Consider the following 9,131-nt stretch of genomic DNA (forward strand, 5'->3'; position numbering starts at 1 on the left):
ACAATGTTGAAAGCTGTCGGAATTTGAAAAGAGAAATAGAAAGGATGATCCAGGAAAACCTGATTGTGATCCAAGATGGTAACACCCAGAATATCATACAGAATTCTTTACCTACACATGATAATGCACACTTTGTGGGGATGATTCCTAGTGACATGGAGTATGAGAATCCTCTCGGGAACTTGCTAACTGAAATTGGAAAAGGCCATGATGATTTCGATGAGCAAATTTGTGGCTAAATGTCAAGCTTAGCAATTGAAAAGTCATTCTCTCCTCACTCGAAAGGAATCTTGGTAGCTTGTTTTGATGTTTTTACTGTTATCTTGGTTATTTCAGGGTTGTCATCCAGATTTTATTTATTTTATTGAGTCAAACCCTTCTATCCCTCCATTTTGTTTGTGTGAGTCTTATTTGTCTGTTATGTTGCTATTTTCATTATCCGAGTTATTTTAGGGTTGTAACTAGTATTTTAGATTGTTTGTCTTGTTGTCAAACCCTTTCATCCTTTACTTAATGAAATATAGTTTGTCCTTTTGTGTCTTAGTTCTTTTCTCCCTAGTTTTAATGACATGACATGCATGCGGAAATTTTGGCCAAATCTTAGAAGCTGATTTAATCTGGAATCGGATAGCTGGAAAAAAATCTTTTGAGGATGAATAAAGAGTTGAAATACTTTGGAATTAAGGTCGAGTAAAATTCACCGTCAAATCATTGTGAAGATTGGGCTTGAGGATATCGAATCAATTGAAGCTTGGTCGAAAGTTTGACATTAAGGGATGGAAAGTGTCTTGTGGCCATGACACACCAAGAAGATAACATGATATGCATTCTCGAGGCTGGGAGACTCTTTTTCTGCTATCCAAATACTTTATACCCTTTGTCACCCTTTTGAACCTGTGTTATTTTCTTTGACCACCCTCTTTTGGAATCAAGTTTAGAGTTAAGAGTAAAAAAAACAAAAAAAGGAATAAAAAAAAGAGAAAAAAAAGAAAAGAAAAGTCCATGTCTCAAGAGTACAAACTGAGGCAATTCTTAGAAAGTTCAAGTAAAAAAATGAAGAAGAAAAGAATTGTCAAAGGTCCATGCCCTCAAAAAATAGAAGCTAGGGCAACTTGTTTTGAAAAAAAAATGATAGAAAGAAAAATGAAAAAAATTAGGTGATTAGATGTTTGAACTACGTTTGATATGATTCCTTAAAAAAGGATACATAGGCAGCCTCACGGTTTGGTCCAACCAAATAAGAACTCAAAAAAAAAAAACAGAAAAAAAGTCCAAAAAAATCCCCAGTATCTGAAACTGGGGCAAAGATTTTATTTCACTTTTGAAAGAATCGATTCCAAGAGTTGTAAATCTACAACCCTTAATTTTGAGTCTACTTTGTGCCTTCATGCCGACCCTTATGTCCAACCCTATCCAAAAACCTTCCAAATAAAGACCTCCCGATAAGCATTTAAGAATGCCAAGAGACGCATGCAATGAGCAACAGTTGTCACACGACATAGAACACTGTCAAGTTGCTCACAAAAAAAATAAAAATAAAATAAAAAATGAGAGTCTTGCTAGTGAAAACCTTCATGGGCACTGTAAGGCAACGGTAAGCAGAGATGCATAAATGAGAGAGACTTGTTGGTAAAAACTCCTCGGGGCACCACTAGTCGAAAGTGAGTCATGAAGCTGATACAAAGGATTGGCACGATGGTAAAAAAGAAAATTGGATCAGTTTGATAGATTAGGTCGTTAAGTCCAAAATGTATGTCATGATCATTAAGGCTAGTTGCGGTAAAAAAAGGGAAAAAAAAGAGAAAAAGAAAAAAAAACTCTTCCTTATGTCCTTCCGACAAGGGCATTTCTTGTTAATACTTGTTTCTTTGCATCACTGCATCCTTCAATCTGAGTTAATCCTGTCAAAACAAGTAAGAAAAGATTTCAAAATCTGCTACCAGCTTTTCAGTTGCATAAAGTAAATTTGGCCAGCACACTCGGTTGTTACTGTCAACGTACCTCGAGGATTCATGCAAAGGATCCCAAAAAAGACTCCTGTCAGCCTACTTCGCGCAAGCAAAGATAACTGTTGATTCTCTCTGACAGACAAATTGCTCAAAAGGAGGAAGTCATTCAAGATATCGGAAAATGTCACATGAGCAAAGATCTCCCGTTGGGATAAGGCTGATTGAGCCACAAATACAAATGGTACTAGGTGTAAAATAATCAGGGTTAATGCAGAGCAAAAGTCTCTTGAGACCGACTCGAGCCGATTGAGCAAAAGCCCAAGCTGCCCAAGACTCAAGGCCACAAACTGACCATCATTTTCAAAACTGACAATTTTTTTCTTTGTGTGAAACAGGAACAAAGCAGTGCAAGGAAAGTGGTTCAAAAAAACAGAGGGAAAAAAATAAGGAAAAAATAAAGAAAAAAAAAGAATAAAAAAAGAGAAGAAAAGGAAAAGAAGAGAAAAGTTGACAAAGGGAAGTTTCTCACATCTTTACCTTTATTTGTCTTGCTATTGTGCATAAAATCTTGCCATTAATCCTCACATTTTTTCCTCCTAGGATAAAAGTCCTAGTCTAATGGATTTTCTCCCAATAAAATCTTAGTCTGATAAATCTTTCTCCTAAGATAGAAAACCTAGTCTGATAAATTTCTCCTAGGATAAATGTCTTAGTCTGATGAATCTTTCTCCTAAGATAGAAAACCTAGTATGAAGAATCTTCTCCTAGGATCAAAATCTTAGTCTGATGAATTTTTCTCCTAAGATAGAAGACCTAGCATGATGAACTTTCTCCTATGATCAAAATCTTAGTCTGACGAATTTTTCTCCCAAGATAGAAGACCTGTTATGATGAATTTTCTCCTATGATAGAAATCTTAGTCTGATTAATTTTTCTCCTACGACACCAAAAAAAAGCCTAGTCTGATGAACTTTCTCCTAGGATCGAAATCTTAGTCTGATGAATCTTTCTCCTAAGATAGAAAACCTGGTCTGATGTATTTTCTCCTAGGAAAGTAAAAATGGAAAGAAAAAAAATCCTTCTTGGTTCATTTTAGCATAGGTACACAATCCAGTAGACTCAATTTTTCAACATAGGGCATCCATTCCCTAGTCGCCTTTTTGCCAACATAGAGCTCCAATCCCTAGTTGAGATTTTTAGACATAGGGCCTCCATTTCCTAGTTGCCTTTGCCAATATAGGGCTTCAATCGCTAGTTGAGATTTTTTTAGACATAGGGTCTCCATTCCCTAGTCGCATTTTGCCAACATAGGGCTCCAATCCCTAGTTGAGATTTTTAGACATAGGGCCTTCATTCCCTAGTCGCCTTTTGCCAACATAGGGCTCCAATACCTAGTTGAGATTTCAGACATAGGGCCTCCATTCCCTAGTCGTCTTCTGCCAACATAGGGCCTCCATTCCCCAGTTGAAATTTTTTAGACATAGGGCCTCCATTCCCTAGTTGCCTTTTGCCAACATAGGGCCTCCATTCCCTAGTTGAGATTTGTAACGACTCAGCCGGTCGTTTTTAAAATTTATGCCCCGATCCTTATTAACTATTTTCTCCATGTTTATTTCTGCTATTTTGATTTGCCGGGACGTTCGGTTTTTGAGTTTCGGAGAGTTTTGGGACACTTAGTCCCTAAATGAGAGCTTAAGTGTTGGAAAGTAGTCCGTAGTCAGAAGAGTGTGAGGATGGCCCCAAAATGGAAATCCGATGGTTTTGTTAGCTTCGTTAGGTGATTTCGAGGTTAGGAGCGTGATCGGAATGTATTTTGGAGGTCCGTAGCTAATATAGGCTTGAAATGCCGAAGTTTGAATTTTTGAAGTTTCCGGTCCTATAGTGAGATTTTGATCCGACGGTCGGAATGGAATTCCGGAAGTTGGAGTAGCTTCGGAGTATTTAATGTGACGTGTGTGCAAAATTTTAGGTCATTCAGACGAGGTTTGATAGACTTTTTGTTCGAAAGTGTATTTTTAGAGTTTTTGGAATTCTTAAGGTTGAATTCTATGGAAAGTAGGTGTATTGGTGTTGTTTGTAGCATTCTGAAGGTTGGAACAAGTTTGAATAATGTTTTAGGTTATGTTGGTGTTTTTGGTTGAGGTCCCGGGGGCCTCGGGTGTGTTTCGGATGCTCAACGGGTCATTTTAGAACTTAGAAAGTTGCAAAAAATATTGCAATAGCCCAGTTTTGGTTTCCTTCTTTGCGTTAGCGAGTGGGGTCTCGCGTTCGCGTAGAGGAACTGTGTTGGGGGGAGGATTTTGCTTTGCATTCGCGAAGTCTATCCCGCATTCGCGAAGGTTTGCGAAGTAGAGAAGCTATTATGTGCTTCGCGTTCGCGATGATGTCCCGCGTTCGCGAAGGTAAGGGCTCATTGGTCATCGCGATCGCATTATGGTTCACGCGTTTGCGTAAAGTCTACTCGTGTTAGCTACGCATTCGCGAAGTGGCCTCGCGTTCGCGAAAGAGGAATTTGTCCAGAAGGACTTTTTTTCATCGCGTTCGCGAAGAATAACGCGCCTGGGCAGATATAAGATTTTAAAATCGAGGGTTTAGCCATTTTTATCAAAACATAAGCTTGGGGAGCTCGGATTTGAGCGATATTACGAGGGATTTCCAAATATATCGATTGGGTAACGATTCTAAACTCCTTTTTCCTTGTAACCCACTAATCTAAGCATGAATTCCTCCTTTAATTTCGAATTTTGAATGAAAATTTGATAAAACTTCATAGGCCAAATTATTGAGTTTTGATTGGTTTTTGACATCCGATTTGAGAGATACTTATATGGTTAGACTTGTGGGAGTACGAGGTTTCTGCAAATGTTAATTTCACCAGATTTCGAGACATTGGCCTGAGGGGCATTTTGGTCATTTTATCTAATTTCGCATCTTAGCTTTAAATTAAATCGTAGAATCAGTTGCTTGAGATGTTATTTACAATATGTAATTGAATTGAATAGATTTGGGCCATTTGGAGTCAGATACTCGTGGCAAACGTGTGGTTTCGATTTGATTTTGAGCCGGTTCGAGGTAAGTGGCTTGTCTAACCTTGTGTGGGGGACCTTTTCCCTTAGGATATGATATTTGGTAATTAAACTCCTTGTACGTGAGGTGATGAGCGCGTACTTGAGCTAATTATTGAAAATCCGGTTTTACTTTAAGTATTTAAATTGAGTTCCTTTCTTACGTGCTTTATTCTTCTTGCAATATAGCTTGTGTTATTTTAGAAAAATATGCTTAGTTGACTTAAATTGCCTAATTGCTTAAATTACTTTGATTGCATTACGTGAAGCATGTTAGGCTAGAATTTTCCTGTTGCCATGGTATTAAATTCCATTTCTGAATATCTTCTTGCTGTTGCTGTGTATTTACATTGGGACTACGGATGTGGGATTCTGGTAGCTCCCCCCTTATTTGTTTACTTTGGTACTACGGGTTAGATTTCTGGTAGATCCCCCTTGCACAGTTATATGGAACTACAAGAATGCACCCAGTAGATTCCCCCAGTACTAGGAATTTACATTTGGGACTACGAAACAGGATTCCGGTAGATCCCCGCGCATTGATAATTGGACTATGGTATGGTATCCCGGGAGATCTATTGGACAGTTGATGAAAGGGACTATAGGACGGTATCCTAGGAGATCCACTTTGTTACTATTGGTATTGAGTTGTTCCTTTTTCCGTGTTTACTCTGTTCTTTTGTAATAGTTGTTGTTGCTTTGTACAACCTATCTTATTTCACTGCTGTACTCATTATTACTGTATGTTTCATACTGCTGATACTTATTATTTTGTTAACCTTAGTAGGTGACCTTCCTCGTCACTACCCAATCGAGGTTAGGCTTGGCACTTACTAAGTACCGCTGTGGTGTACTCATTCCCTTTCTGCGCATGTTTTTCATGTGTAGATCCAGGTACCTCTGCACATGCTTACCATCCTTAAGGCAGGGAGAGCTTTTGGAGACTTCGAGGTACATCTGCCGCATCCGCAAACTGAAGAGTCTCCTACTTTACTCTATCTTGTAGTGTTATGTAGACATTCTGGAGATTAGAGCTTTTTACTATAATTCTTCTAGCTTGTGTTCCCGTGAGATTCCGGGTTTTGGGATAGTTATGTAGAAGTTTGAGTTATAGTGCTATATATGCCGAGTGGCATTTTATATTTCGCTTTCGTTTTGTTAAATTTTTGGTTTTAAGTTATATTTCTGCAAGTTTCGCTTGTTTTTCTGCATTTTTAGGCTTACCTAGTCGTAGATGTCTAGGTGCCATCATGACTGATCACGGAGGGCAAACTGGGGTCGTGACAAGTTGGTATCAGAGCTCTAGATTCATAGGAGTCACGGAACACAAGCCGGTTTCTCAGAGTCTTGTTGATCGGTACGGAGACGTCTATACTTATCTACGAGAGGCTATGTAACTGATAGGAAAATTTCCAATTCATTTGATTTCCTTGTCGTGCGATATTATGACATCACAATTCTAAACTTCTGTCTTCTATTCTCTCACAGATGGTGAGGACCCGTGCTACTCGAGATGATCAGGCACCCGCGCCCCCTATTACAGCCGTTAGAGGCCGGGGCCGGGGTAAAGGCTGAGGACGCGCATGTGGTGCAGCTAGAGCACCTGCGCGAGCTGCCGCTGAGGTACCACCAGCAAATCCAGCCGGAGTTCAGGCACCTGTCACGCCTACTGCTACTACTCTAGCCCTTTAGGAGACTTTGGCACAGTTCATGAGCATGTACATTATGTTGGCTCAGGCAGGTTGCTTCCCCTTGCTGCAGCCACATCCCAGGCCGGGGGACGAGCACAGACTCCCGTCGCCTGCACTCCTGAGCAGTGAGTGCATGTTGAGTAGGTTCCAAAGATCATTCCTGTACCGCCTGCAGTGCTAGTTCAGCCCGAGCATGGGGCAGATGCTTCAGAGGATGAGCAACAGAGACTTGAGAGGTTCAAGAAGTATGATCCTCCGGTTTTCAGCGAACTAGCATCAAATGATGCCTTGGGATTTCTGAAGGAGTGCCACCGTATTCTTCGCACTATGGGTATATCAGGATCGAGCGGGGTTTCCTTCACTGCTTTCCATCTTGGGGGAGCCGCCTATGAGTGGTGGTGCACCTATGAGTTAGACAGTCCAGATGAGGCTGATTCACTGACTTAGACCAAGTTCTCAGACCTGTTCATGATAGAGTTTGTTCCTCAGAGCCTCAGGGATGCATGGCGCGTAGAGTTTGAGCATTTGTGTCAGGGTGCTATGACTGTTTTAGAGTATGCTATCCGTTACACCAGATTGTCTAGGCATGCACCAGCCTTGGTTTCTACTGTCCGCGAGAGAGTTCACCAGTTTATTAAGGGCTCATTCCTAGCATCAGATCTAGCATGACTCGTGAGTTGGAGATGGATATTTCTTTTCAGCAGGTGGTGAGCATTGCTAGAAGGATTGAGGGTATGCATTCTAGGGAGAGAGAGGAGAGGGAGGCCAAGAGGTGTCGAGAGTTGGACCATTACTCTAGTGCCCGTACCCCAGCTGCAAGTCGTCATTATAGAGGTTATATGAGTTGCCCCGTTCATTAAGCTCTTCCAGCAGCCAGCAGCGCTCCAACTCCTCCTAGATCTCAGGAGCCTTATTATGCACCTCCAATTTCTAGCGCGCCTCCTACGCGGGGTGCTTTCAGAGGTCAGTCCAGCAGACCTGGACCTAGCACGTCACAGCCACCGCACCCTCCCATAGCTTGTTTTGAGTGTGGTGACACACGCCATATGGTTTGGGATTGCCCCAAACTTGGGAGGGTGCACTTTCACAAATTTCTCAGCCACAACGTTCCTCGTAAAGTTCTCAGGCCATGATCACAGCTCCAGCTGCTACTCTATCTGCCCAGCCAGCTAGGGGCAAAGGTTGGGGAGGTATAGGTCGTCCTAGAGGGGGAGGCCAGGCTAGATACTATGCCATTCCTGCCTGTACCGAGGTTCTTGCCTCCGATTCTATCATCACAGGTATTATACTGGTTTGTCGCAGAGATGCATAGGTTCTATTCGATCCAGGCTGCACTTATTCTTATGTGTCTTCTTATTTTACTCCGCATTTGGGTGTACCCCGAGATTCTTTGAGTTCCCCTGTTTATATTTCCACTCATGTGGGAGATTCTCTTAATGTGGATCGCGTTTATCAGTCATGTTTGGTTACTATTCGTGGTTTTGAGACTAGAGCCAATTAATTGTTACTCAACATAGTTGATTTCGATATTATCTTGGGCATGGACTTGTTGTCGCCCCATTATGCTATTCTTGATTGTCACGCCAAAATCGTGATACTGGCTATGCCAGGTGTGCCGCGTGTTGAGTGGCGTGGTACTTTAGATCACACTCCTAGTAGAGTTATCTCTTTCCATAAAGCTCAGTGTATGGTTGAGAAGGAGTGTGACACGTATTTAGCTTATGTGAGAGATGTCAGTATTGATACCCCTTCTGGTGATTCAGTCCCAGTGGTACGGGATTATCCTGATGTGTTTCCAGCTGATCTTCCGGGCATGCCGCCTGATAGAGATATTGATTTTGGCATTGATCTGTTTCCGGGAACTCAACCCATTTCTATTCCCCAATATCGTATGGCTCCTCCTGAGTTGAAGGAGTTGAAGAATGAGTTATAGGAACTGCTTGATAAGGGTTTTATCCGACCTAGTGTTTCACCATGGGGTGCTCTTATCTTGTTTGTGAAGAAAAAGGATGGTTCTATGCGTATGTGTATCGATTATCGCCAGTTGAACAAGGTTATAGTGAAGAACCGTTATCATTTGTCTCGTATTGATGATCTGTTTGACCAGTTTCAGGGTGCACAAGTGTGTTTTCTAAGATTGACTTGCACTCACGTTACCATCAGTTGAAGATTCGGGAGCCAGATATCCTGAAGACTGCCTTTAGGACTCGGTATGGTCATTACGAGTTCCTTGTCATGTTATTTGGGCTGACCAATGCCACAACAACTTTTATGCATTTGATGCACAGTGTGTTCAGGCCATATATGGACATGTTCATAATTGTCTTTATTGATGATATTCTTGTATACTCCCGGAGTCAGGAAGATCACGAGCAGAACCTGAGGACAGTGCTTCAGACTCTGAAGGAAAAGAAATTGTATGCAAA

The sequence above is a fragment of the Nicotiana sylvestris genome, chromosome 6 (assembly GCF_000393655.2).
Source record: "Nicotiana sylvestris chromosome 6, ASM39365v2, whole genome shotgun sequence".
NCBI lineage: Eukaryota > Viridiplantae > Streptophyta > Magnoliopsida > Solanales > Solanaceae > Nicotiana > Nicotiana sylvestris.